This window comes from Pseudorasbora parva, chromosome 23 (assembly GCF_024679245.1).
Source record: "Pseudorasbora parva isolate DD20220531a chromosome 23, ASM2467924v1, whole genome shotgun sequence".
In the NCBI taxonomy this organism is placed as follows: Eukaryota; Metazoa; Chordata; class Actinopteri; order Cypriniformes; family Gobionidae; genus Pseudorasbora; species Pseudorasbora parva.
The window spans coordinates 28163900-28177832 of record NC_090194.1 but is presented as its reverse complement, the minus strand read 5'-3'; the positions used below and the strand labels follow the sequence as shown (position 1 = coordinate 28177832).

Below are 13933 nucleotides of genomic sequence, written 5' to 3'. Positions count from 1 at the left end.
GCCATTCCTTTGGCAATATGGCAACACAGTTATGCCAATAAAGCCCTAATGGATTTGAATTGATTTTTTCACTTCTAACTTTCATTTAAGTTTTCAGATGGACATACTGGGAACAAAACACAATTTCAGTGCCCTGGAGTATTTTATAGATAATGGAACTCAGTTTTAGGCCATGGAAAAGCAACTATTGTCTAAAAGCACATACAAAATAAAATATTTATACCCATACACTAGCTAGTTGATTCCCTAAGATAAAAAAGTAAGATGAATGGAAATAGATGGAATAGTGGAATCAGCAGACAAAAAAAAAGACAATACTAGTCTACTTCTTATCGATTTGACTTTGGTTGTGGCCAAAAATCTGCTTGTTTGAAAAACAGGTACAAAGCACAGCACAGCACAATTCATACATCACAACATCCTTTTTAAAAGTGATCCTTAAAAGTCGAGTGATTCAAAGACAATCTCAAAAACGTCTCAAACTATCTTGTAACAAATCACATCAACGTGTGGGCAGGCTTTAGTATATCATTAACTATGCTCTAAAGCAGAGAAACCTCATGAGAAGCCAGGTTATCACTGTATATTTTTATTATTAAAAATGTATCAATATATCGGGTTAATTATGTAAATGCTGTGCATTACGATGTTATGATGAATTATATGCCTTTCTCCACAGACTGAGATGATGAAAGGGAACATAGTTTGTTTAAAGGAAGTGTATGTAAGATTGTGGCCAAAACTGATACTGCAATTACTTTTAAATGACTGTAGAGTGGTGTATCCCCTCGCCCCCTCCCCCCTGACTCGAGGTTGCCAGATAGGCTGCAGGATCCACAGGAACGTTTGTAGCTGTAGCTGTGGTAACTAGAGCAGATCTGGCAACCTGGATGCTGAAACACTACTGAGTTTGTGATTAGTCGATAGGTGGAGGGTGGAGCTTCAGGCCAAAACACAACATGACAACATCAACATCAGTTGAGGGCTGCAACAACGACTTTTAAATGACAATATCCTGGTAGAACTACTGTTGTTAGTTAACCTGACAAGCCAGACCCACATCAAGATGTTTGGTCTTGAAACTCACCATTGACAGGGCTCAATCCGAGGGGCGGGAAAAACGGTTGTCTTTCAAACTCCCTCTGCACACAATTGGAAATCGCTACAATCAACCAGAGCAACGTGAAGCGAAGCTAGTTGACAGATTAAACTTTCCCTGTATCCGGTCTGCAAAACTCAGAACACATCTTCCCTTCTTAAGAATGACTTCAGTGCCGTTCTTTGTTCTTTTCTCAGAGAAAAGCTTTACTCCAAGTCTTCCAGAGTCGCGGCCAAAGCTGATTCGAAAGACCGCCGTTCGCCAGCTTCTGTGTTTACTAGTAGCACGCAAGCGCAACTCGACCGGTATTATGTTAAGCCCCGCCCACTGACTCTATAAAAAATGTGATTGGCCTAGAGTTGCTAGAAGACACTCGCGGCAGATTAAATTTGCTGCTGCTAGGGTGCGTCTAGATTTCTAGGCTAGTTGTCAGTGATATAAGTATTTGAAATTAACATGATTTCTTAAAGCTACACTGTGTAACTTTTTTAGTTTATTCTTAGCTAAAAACACTTAGTTCTTTCAAAAATGTATGTGCTCATTAATGTATATTTACTTCTTTCAAGTAATAAAGTATTCTCGTAAGTTTATAATATGCCATTGAAAATACATACGGGTGAGGGGTTCGAATGCTGGTCGCCATGTTGCCCCTCCATCTTGAAAGTACATTAGCCAAAGAGGGACATACCCGTAAATTCAAGCTTCGCCTTTCGCGTTTTAACACTCGATGTCACCGTGTCGAATGTGAAGAGAGGGATTGCCATGTTAATCTTGGACTAAATCGGCCACCGTAGGAGTTAAAACGAAATTAGAATTGAGAAGAACAGAAACTATTATTCACTGGATGGTCATATACCTTTACACCGCTAGATGGGGGAAAATATCACACAGTGTAGCTTTAATGTCAAGTGACATATCAGGGCCATTTTATGATTAACTGAAATATATTTCTTACATACAGTTTCTTTAACATTAAAGGGGTGGTTCCGTGTTTTTTTTTCTAGGCTTGGTTGTGTTTATGGGGCGCAGTATAAAACGTCCTAATACTTTTTTGTTTTGTTTTTTACGCCCTATTTTTCTTATATTTTATCTTTATTCTACACCGCTGTCTCCACTGTCCTTTGAACGGCTCGTTTGCTTCCTGCTTCTATGAAGCCCATCCCTCCGAAAAACGCAATGGTCTTAGATTGGTTAGATAGCCAAATGTAGTTTCATGTATTTTTATTGGCTGAAGTGCCAATCAAGGGTTTATGATGTCACCAACTCGGGAAGAAGCTCGTTGTAGTCCAACCCGGCCATTTTTGTAGGCAATAAACTGACATAACTTTATTAGACAGTTTGTCGTTTAGGGCTACTGTAGAAACATAGTGGCGCAAAATGGCTTCTTCACTGTAAGGGAACCTGCGGTGTAATGAAGATAAAAAATGGCTCATTCTTAGGTAATAAAAACACAACAGTTCATCATTAAAGGTCTTTATACACCACTGATAACATAGTTATGTATGCCTATTGCATTTCTGTCAATAGATCATCATAAATACTACACACTGCACCTTTAAGGGATAAAATTGTTGACTACATGGGGACTGTAAAACAAATAAAGACACATATCAAACCTTACATTTCATTTCACCATTTACATATTTTATCTTCAAAGATAATTCGTTTTTTTCTATTGTCATGTTGCATTAAGCATATATCTTTTTCTTTTTTTCAGCATTTAACACAAAAGCCTAAACACACTATGTACTTCTTTTTTATCTACACAAAACATAACAATCCACTACGGTCTATTGATAACCTAGAGCAAAGCGCTAGTGAAAGATCAAAAGAACTTTGGATCTTAAGAACAATCATTAAATATTAAAAGACTTTATGTCAATACTGAGAATCTACAGCGATACGGCAATATTTTAACAGATCTTATATGCACTGCCAATGTATACAATTGTATAAAATAATAAAATAATATGTAATATATACAGTGAGGAAAATAAGTATTTGAACACCCTGCTATTTTGCAAGTTCTCCCACTTAGAAATCATGGAGGGATCTGAAATTGTCATCATAGGTGCATGTCCACTGTGAGACATAATCTAAAGAAAAAAAATCCAGTAATCACAATGTATGCTTTTTTTTTTACTATTTATTTGTATGATACAGCTGCAAATAAGTATTTATACAAATGAGAAAATAAATGTTAATATTTGGTACTGTAGCCTTTGTTTGCAATTACAGAGGTCAAATGTTTCCTGTAGTTTTTCACCAGGTTTGCACACACTGCACGAGGGATTTTGGTCCACTCCTCTGCACAGATCTTCTCTAGATCAGTCAGGTGTCTGGCCTGTCGCTGAGAAACACGGAGTTTGAGCTTCTGCCAAAGAATTTCTATTGAGTTTAGGTCTGGAGACTGGCTAGGCCAGGCCAGAACCTTGATATGTTTCTTACAGAGCCACTCCTTGATTATCCTGGCTGTGTGCTTCGGGTCATTATCATGTTGGAAGACCCAGCCTCGACCCATCTTCAATGCTTTAACTGAGGGAAGGAGGTTGTTACAGCCAATCAAAATCGAATATTCAGACAGACCATGGCATAAATTGCTTTAGTTATTGTTAAACTAAAATGTTATGTTATAGTTTTACTTAAGATTTCTAGTAAAAACACTAATAACTTGTACCAAGTCTACTTCCTTATGATAATAGATTTACACTTTGAAATAAATATTCTGTCATCAATGACAGTAGCTCATTAAGAAAAGGATGGACATTGCCCTTCATTGGCCTCATTTTGTTTGCACTAATAAATGCTACCGCCTTCTAGTTGAAATCACCAACAAAATTTAGTTCCATGTATTTTTTTTCTATATCGTCATAAATATCATCACAAATATTCCTGAAATATTGTGATATAATTTTAAGGCTATATTACCCACCCCTAATTCAAATTGTCATTGGCAAACTTAAGACGGACCTAGACATATGCTGGTTTAAAGGTCCCATTCTTCGCATGTTTTCGAAGCTTTGATTATGTTTACAGTGTGCAATATAACATGAGTTCATGTTTCGCGTGTAAAAAATCACAGTATTTTTCACACAATTGACTTATCTGTACAGCGCTGTTTCCTCTGTCCTAAAAACGGCCTGATGATTTCCTTGTTCTATGAAGTCCCTCCTTCAGAAACACGTTACGAGTTCTGATTAGGCCAGCGCTTCCCGCGCTGTGATTGGACAGCAGCTTAGCGCACTTTGCCTGGAAAGGTCCCGCCTCTTATCATAACGGGTAGATACGCGCGCTCAATGTTATTGCAAAAATGTCTATATTGCCGTATCAATTTGAGTCAGAATCAGACCCTGAAAATATCGAAGAGGATCGATTACAACCTGCTCAGGAAAGACTTTTGCAGGATGTTTCAGAATGGTAAGCTGTCTATTCAGTAGTTTAAACTGATCATTACAAACACCAACAATCGATGGTGTCTGAATGAATTACTACACTTTTATATGCTAAGTTTTTCGGATTAGTTTCAATTACCATCTAACGTTAGTTAACAAAGCTAAACAGCTAAACGGACCAACTTAAATAATAAAATACACTTACTGTGGTCCATAAACAACGCCTTCTCCAGACAAAGAGGGAACTGCATCATCTTTTAAGAATAATCTTTCTGCGAATCCGGCATTAAACTGATTGAGATTGAGGAAGCAGTCCTCAGCAAAATGTGCTGCACATAGTTTTAAATTGTGATTATCATTTTCCGGAACCGAGTTAACTATAAACTGTAGCCGTTGATCTCTGCGTACAGCGTCCGTGGGAAGGCCAAACAAAGGTGATTTGACTCCGGGATGAAAATAACAGCGTTTCAATGGCATGGCGACAAACACACTCTACAAAATAACGCTTCCTATTCTCGACCTGCGAGAGCAAAAGGACCACGCCCCCGAATTTGCGTGTTCTTGTGGGCGGAGGGTTCGTCAACAAACGGTTCTAGTGACATCATTACAGCAGGAAGTGCAGGGCTGTAGTCCAAACCGGCCGTTCGCTGTAGGCTTTGAAAGGGAACTTCTGTTAAATAAAATATCTCGCTTGGCATTGAACTTTGAGCTTTATAATTTTACAGGTATTATTTATGCTCTAACAGCAACATTACACACTAACTTAAGTTTGAAAGATGGAATCGCAAAGAATGGGACCTTAATGCAGGGGAACCTTCCGTGCCATGCATGATTTCAATTTTAAATTTCATTTTAAAGGCAGACTAACGGGTCTTTGAGGGTCAGAATTCTAGCTGATAGACAGGTGTTCAAATGCTTATTTGCAGCTGTATCATACAAATAAATAGTAAAAAAAAATAAAGAAAAAAAAAATTATTGTGATTTCTGGATTTTTTCTTTATTATATCTCTCACAGTGGACATGTATCTATTATGACAATTTCAGACCCCTCCATGATTTCTAAGTGGGAGAACTTGCAAAATAGCAGGGTGTTCAAATACGACCTTCAGTGAGTATTTTCCTCACTGTATATATAAATACATATCATATTAGTATATTTATTATATATCAAGTCAGGGGGAGGGGGAGGAGGAGACAACGCTCTACAGTTATTTGAAAGTGATTGCAGTAGCAGTTTTGGCCACAATCTTACATACACTTCCTTTAAGACTTTTAAAACCATTAGACAAATGAGGACAAAAAAAAGGCAGCTGTTATCCAGACATGATTCATCTGATTTAGCACCACAGACATCATGTGGCAAGCATCATTTAAGGCTTGTGCATGGATTCAAGCACTGATGGACTCTTCATCTTTTAAAATCTGCATGGTCAGCGTCTGCCAATCTTATTCAAATTCAGATAGTAAAACCCAGCACATGCTTCGCGACGCAGTCAGAATCGTTCAGCTCTCGGTTATCTAAATGATAGAAACGGCCAGACACGACTCTTCAAATATGAACTGAATGAATTTATAATTAATCTGGCTTTTTCAGAAACTGCTTCAAGCTGTTTGATTAACAGCGATCCTTATCTGCCTGAAATAACGTAGAGAGTGCTTCCTTTGTCACTGCTTGTTTCTGTCTTTCAGAGCCGATCATTGTAAATTCCCGCTGAGAGAGTCTCTAACGCGCTGTCCCTCTGTGGTCCTGTCTGAGCTTGACTCGGGGTGATATTTATGGGGTGAACATGTGACAGCTCAAGGGCAGAAACCATTTTAAAGTCAAGCTGATCTAGGGGCATGGTGGTCAGGCAAGCGCACGTTTTGCTTTAACAATCTCTGAGATTAAGATGAAGGCCTGGTTAACATTTAAAGGGACAGTCCCCCAAAAACGAAAATTCTGTCATTAATTATTCACCCTCATGGTTCCAAACCTGTGAGACTTTCGTTTATCTGCGGAACACAAATGAAGATCTTTTTAACAAAATCTGAGAGCTTTCTGTATCTCCATAGACGGCTACATAACTGCCACTTTGAACTTCAAAAAGTTCAAAAACTTAAGTGATCGTAAAACTAATTAATATGAATTGAGAGGTTTAAGGGTTACTTCAGCGATTAGCATATGACTTTGTATCAGTAGAAACCCTGGAGAATATTCAAATTACTGTGCTTTCCCCCCTCATATCTCCCTGAGACGAGAGATTTACGCATTTTATTTCTGGAAAAATTCCTCCTATGATGCAAAATGACGATTTTTGCATCATAGGAGGAATGTTTGCCCAGAGGCTAAAGACTACAGCCAGCAGAGGGAGCTATTTCCGCATGTTTTGAATCTGCGCATGGGGGATGGAGATCACACTCAGCTGGCAGGGAGAGCTCAGCTTGCAGACAGGATCATTTAAACGGAGCTATGGTGAGCAATGTAAGTCTTTTAACTTCTCAAATTCATTTCTATGAAAGTTAAGCTTGCAAAGGCATGAACTAAAACGCGTGCCAGACTGAACTCCTGTGTGAATGTATGCCGCGAATGTAGTCGCGATTACCTCAGCTCTCATCACTCGTGCAGTTAGTGCTCAGGGCTGTGACACTCGCGCGGTGACTCACTCATTATATTGAACAGACACGTTCAGAAGTGTCTTCTCTAACTCAGTCACAGTAATGAAGTTGGTGGTGTTGGGAATGGCCTCACAGGGCAGCGAAGCATTCTGGGAATTGTAGTCTTTCATCCCCATGGGACAAAAATACATTTTCTGTCTTTTCTCAGTCTAGAAGACACCAAATTCAAAAATAATTTCACATTTCTACTGCATTGATGACCCAGTTTAAATACAGATTGATCTTCCCAGCGCTGAAGTACCCCTTTTAGTATAAATTTTGTCCAACCACGATCGCTTTATATGATATATTTAATTACGGCTTTTATTTACATATAAACAATAAACTCACACATCAGTAGTGGTAAAGGAAAGCTCAAGCATGTTTGCTTGATGTGTAAGAACCAATGAGGTTCATTCTCATGTGTTACGCATCACACTTGAGCTTCCTCAAGAACCAATGAGGTTCATTCTCATGTTACGCATCACATTTGAGCTTCCGCAAGAACCAATGTAGTTTATTCTCATGTTACGCATCACATTTGAGCTTCCGCAAGAACCAATGAGGTTCATTCTCATGTTACTCATCACGTTTGAGCTTCCACAAGAACCAATGAGGTTCATTCTCATGTTACGCATCACATTTGAGCTTCTGCAAAAACCAATGAGGTTCATTCTCATGTTACTCATCACATTTGAGCTTCCGCAAGAACCAATGAGGTTCATTCTCATGTTACGCATCACATTTGAGCTTCTGCCAAAACCAATGAGGTTCATTCTCATGTTACTCATCACGTTTGAGCTTCCTCAAGAACCAATGAGGTTCATTCTCATGTTACGTATCACATTTGAGCTTCTGCAAAAACCAATGAGGTTCATTCTCATGTTACGCATCACATTTGAGCTTCAGCAACAACCAATGAGGTTAATTCTCATGTTAAGCATCACATTTGAGCTTCCGCAAGAACCAATGAGGTTCCTTTTCATGTTACACATCACAGTTGAGCTTCCGCAAGAACCAATGAGGTTAATTCTCATGTTAAGCATCACATTTGAGCTTCCGCAAGAACCAGTGAGGTTCATTCTCATGTTACGCATCACATTTGAGCTTCTGCAAGAACCAATGAGGTTCATTCTCATGTTACGCATCACATTTGAGCTTGTGCAAGAACCAATGAGGTTTGTTCTCGTGTGGTTTGGTTCAGTAACTCACAGACAGTAGGAGTAGCGGAAGTTTTGACGCTCATCGCAGTTCAAACAAATAGGGCTGGGCAACAAACTCAAGCTCCTCTTCTCTTATATCAAAATTCTCCATTTCTCTTAAAAAAAATGATAATTTTAGACTTCTAATTCAGGACCGGAGTTTTGTTTTGCTCTAACCTCTGTGCTTCCGCGTTCTTCAGTGTGTCATGCGTCAGGTCAAGGGTTACTCTCTTGCCATAAATCAATGAGTATGGCCATCTGTGGGAAACTAGTTATTTTAGTTTATAACGTTTAAGATATGGATATTTTTCTCACACAAACGGATTGATTAGCTTCAGAAGGCCGTCATTCACCCTACGCAGCAGTGTGGATATTTGGTATGATAGATGCACTTTTTTATAGGATGGATGCACTTTTTGGGGTTTCAAAATCAAATAACTCCCATTATAAAGCTTGGAAAAGCCAGGACATTTTTTTTATACAACTCTGATTGTATTTGTCTGAAAGAAGAAAGTCATATACACCTATGGCTTGAGGGTGAGTACATCATGGGGTAATTTTATTTTTGGGTGAACTAAGCCTTATAATCGGTTAAAGCGTTGGAGTCTACAGAAAATAACTGCTCAATTCAATTCGTTTTATGATCTCTTTATGAACTTTTTGAAGCGTCAAAGTGTCAGTTGCATAGCTGTCTATGGAGAAAGCTTTCAGATTTCATCCAAGTGATCTTCATTTATGTTCTGGAGATGAACGAATGTCTTACGGGTTTGCAACGACATGAGGTTGAGTAATTAATGACAGAATTTTAATTTTCGGGTGAAGCCTTTAACAGTGGACTTTTTTTTCTCTTCAAACTCTACTTTAAAGGTATACTTTTAATAAATCTTTTTCATGAAATCTGAGAGCTTTTTTCTTTCCCTCCATTGACATCCTAACACAACTACCACTTTCTGGCCGCAGAAAGATAGTAAAAAAATCATAAATGCAATTCATGTAACTCCAGCAGTTTAACTTTCACCAAAAAAGGGGGTAATTTTAAGAACACATTAGAAAGAAAAACATAAAATGTATAGTGCTGTTTTACTTTTGTACAAAAAAAACAAAAAAGGAATCTACTTAAAGCGTTTTAAAAAGCCTTTGACTTTACCCTTTTTTTTTTTGTTATTAAAGAGAATAAAACAATAAATAAGTTATACATGAGTGTGACAGGTCTGACTGGGCATTTGTAATGAGGAGAATTTGAGTAGAATGACAGAAATGCAGAAATATGGGTTTGTCTTTTGAAAACACATTAGCATTTGTCCACTGATAGTGTGTAACCAGCCATCACAAGACTCTTTTCAAAACTAGCCAGGCGATTTATTTAAGTAATGTGCGATCAATATTTACCCTGCAAACCGCATGGGCGCCTCTGGTATTAACCCTTAAAAACCTGAGCTAGAACTGTTGGGTTTCGAAATGATTCGGACAGACACATTAAACTCCCAAAAGTTGTAACTATACACGAATGGAATAAGATAATACTCATGGTACTTTGATGTATACAGTAGTGCCCATAAGTGATGTTCAGCCAATAGGAAATTTGAAATCGTCACCTTTATTCAAATATTATAAAAAATGTGCTAAAGCGTTTTGTGTCGTTGTGCTTTGAGTCAATTTTTTTGCTTGCAAATTGTGTGGACAAAACAAATTATCAACGTGCGAAAATGAAAGAATCTATAAAATATTATATTGTACTCAATGGATGATTTTTCTTGTGAGCTTTTTATTATTCTTTAATATTTTTGGTATACATAAAAACTTTTGCTGCCTTTTTTGCCAATAAATAGTGTTTTGTTTTTCCTTCATATTTAAAATATTACATTTTCCTCATGTTTTGATGGTTTAATCAAACTTGTAGGGTCATAAAATACAAATGATTACCATATTCAGATATCATAGTATTATCATTTTTTTATCAATCATTTTTTTTCCTTCTGCACATTTGCTGATGAACTGCTTATGAATAATTCAGAAAAATAAATATAAAACATGGCACGGTATTTATCAACTTTAAAACTGCACACTTAATAAAATCAAATATATTTTTGGATGATTTGTGTATTTTCATGATGAACTGCTTATGTATTTTTCAGAAAAATAAATCTAAAAAAAACAAACATGGCATTCCATGGAACCTTTCAAAAAATAGGACATAGTAATAGCATAGTAATTTTATCTTTTAAACCTGCACATTTGGCAAAATGTATATTTTTTGGGGGATGATTTAACTATTTTCATGATTAATTGCTTATGTATAATTCATAAAAAATGACCAAATATCCAAATATATGTTGTGCAGGTTTAAAAGGACTCTAAATAATTTTTTTTTGGATGATTCATAGAGTTTCATGATAAATTGCTTGTGCATAATTCATAAATTAAAAATAAACAAACATTATGTTAGAATACTTAAGCCTGCAAAGTCTAAAATCAGTAGCTCTCTGAGGATGAAAGCTTAGCCCTGGTGTGGGTGGATGGGTCACTCTGTTGGCTGCAGGCCGACTGTGTCTGCGCTGTTGTCTGTGCAGCAAACAGGAGGGGTGGTTCCTCCCCGCAGGCTGCGGAACCTTGACGGAACGTCACAAGCTCAAGGTAATTAAAGCAGCGGCGTGCGAAAAGCCAGAGAGTTCAGTGGGAACAGCAGCCGGGATAGTCAGAATTCTTGTCCCTGCCCCGGGGCTACAGCCGGCCTGGCGTCAGGGAGCTGTAGCAGAGCACCGCAATTTAACCAGCTTGCAATTTGCTCTCATGAATATTAAGCACAGCCTAGCCGTGTCTGGGTTAATGGACCCCCGCTCACTGCCAATATGTAAAGCCGAAGATATCCCCCAGATGCCGAAAAAGGGTGAGAGCGGGAGCGGCGCGAGTCCCACTGGAAAAGCGAAGTTTCTGTCGGTTGTTTTTTTTTCATCTCTTAAGTGAGATGATTTGAATATCATCTGAATAATGTCAGAGCAAACGTTCGTTTAGAGCCTCCCTGGTGGTGAGAAGGAGATCAAACGGCCTCCGTGGATCTACATCAATTACGAGAGCCAGCGCCGCTGATGTCTGAATCTAAAGCGCCGCTGACTCGAATGATGAGGAAACACGAGGCAGAGCTAAACGAGACTCGGCTGCTCATGCTGGGCTGGCAGCTCCTCATCTCCCAGAGACACGTGTAATACAACATTTCATTGAGATTGCCAAAACTATGCATGTATACTTAATTAAGCAACAAATCAAATGACTGATTTATTGAAAAACTTTATATTTATCACAAAAACTTTATATATATATATATATATATATATATATATATATATATATATATATATATATATATATATAAATATATATATCAGCGAATTCTGAGGCGCACAGTGCGCAGAAGTCATCAAATTTCTGCAGAGTCAATAGCTACAGACCTCCAAACGTTGTGTGGCCTTCAGATTAGTTCAAGAACAATGCGTGGAGAGCTTCATGGAATCGTTACCATGGCCGAGCAGCTCCAGCCAAGTCTTACATCACCAAGTGCAATGCAAAGCGTCAGATGCAGTGGTGTAAAGCACGCCGCCACTGGACTCTAAAATAGTGGAGACGTGTTCTCTGAAGTGACTAATCATGCTTCTCTGTCTGGGTCCGATGGTCGAGTCTGGGTTTGGGTGTTGCCAGGAGAACGGTACTTGCCTGATTGCACTGTGCTAAGTGTAAAGTTTGGTGGAGGGGGATTATTGTGTTGAGTAGTTTTTCAGGGATTAAGGCCCTTAGTTCCAGTGAAAGGAACTCTTGATGCTTCAGTATACCAAGACATTAGGACAATTTAATGCTCCCAACTTAGTGGGAAAAGTTTGGGGATGGCCCCTTCCAGGATCCATAAAGACATGGATGGAGTTTGGTGCGGAGGAACTTGACTGGCCTGCACAGAGTCCTGACCTCAACCCGACAGAACACCTTTGGGATGAATTAGAGAGGAGACTGCGAGCCAGGCCTTCTCTTCCAACATCAATGCCCGAGCACACAAATGCCCTTTCTAGAAGAATGGACAAAAATTCCCATAAACGCACTTCTAAACCTTGTGTAAAGCCTTTCCAGAAGAGTTGAAGCTGTTATAGCTGCAAAGGGTGAGCCAACTGCATATTAAACCCTATGGATGTGGATGTAGGCTTGCACGTAAAGGCAGGCGTCCCAAAAAGTTTGGCAATATAGTGTATATATAAAATACTGATGACTGATGACCTGCACTGCCCCCAAAGCAAGGCGTCCCTCCCCCTAAGCAAGTAATTATATCATATACATTACTTACTTGCTAGATTACTATATATATATATATATATATATATATATATATATATATATATATATATATATATATATATATATATATATATATATATATATATCCTACACAAATATTCTGTCCCTGTCAAGCGATTGTTTTGACTAGCAATCTTATTTGAAATAAAATAAGACCTTTTGAAATTATCTACCTTCATATGCACCATCACCCAAACTCTGCCTTCGAAAAATGTCAGCCAATGCAATGTCAGCAAATTTGGTCACACGGAAGGCCAAGAGCCTTTTACAAATGGCTAAAAGATTGCAGGGCTTCCTCTGAATCCTTTGTTGTTTATAGCGTATCAGGCTCGCAGACGCTAGTGAGATTTGCTCAGGACAACGATTTCCTTGTGTTTATCACATAAGACACACACTCACACCAAAACAAAGCACAGTGAGGACAGTGAGGAATCATGCTGTCTTTGTCGGACAGATAAATTCCCCATGGGAGCATCAGTGTTGAAAAAACCCTAAATAGGATAGGTAATTATCAACAACAAAAAAGATAGGTAATTATCAATTCCACACTATGGTGATAACAGATTTTGCAGAACCAAAATAAATGATTAAGCCCAAGAAAAAAGCCAGATCTGAATTATGATAAACAAAAATAATTGACTAGGCAGATTAATTTGGCCTTAAAAAAACAGATGTTACTAGCATTTTTTTGTAATTTTTCAATTGACTAAATATATGATGTAAATACAGTATGTGTAAATATATGAAAAGTATCTATGTTAATTAAACCATTTCTGTATATTTATATTGAATTGTTAAATGATTATACAGTATATGTAATTACACACATATGTATATGTGCAAATACTGTACATCTAGCACTGAAGATAATGACATCAACCACTGAAAAATCAATCTTGGTTCACCACTATACTAAATACTTAACTATGTATTGTTTGGTTTTGAGCTCACAGTATCCCGATGTCTCAGTTTGTGCCCTCTTCTAAACATGCGCCTGTGCTAATATTTGGGTGTGAGTCTCAGGTCAGCTCCTCTCCTCACTGGCTGCATGGCAGAAAGCTCGCGCCCCTGCGCACTGGCGCAGCCAAGCACATGTAAATGTATTCAGAGCATTTAGTGCTCAGGATTAATCGAATTATAATTTAATCATCTGATCAAACAGCAATTAGCATAATCACTTCTGGGGACGGGCCGATAGAGAATGCAGTGGAAACAGAACAGACCTGAGGCGAGAGCAGCTTCAATGAGGCATTTGCTGGGATCTCTGCAAA

At 38.2% G+C, this 13933-nt stretch overlaps 1 protein-coding gene across 5 annotated transcripts in view; it reads right to left on the bottom strand.

The window, feature by feature from the left end:
• Positions 1 to 13933, bottom strand: part of dscama (Down syndrome cell adhesion molecule a) — a 140922-nt gene that overhangs the window by 95716 nt on the left and 31273 nt on the right. The gene's annotated exons all lie outside the window — the stretch shown is intronic.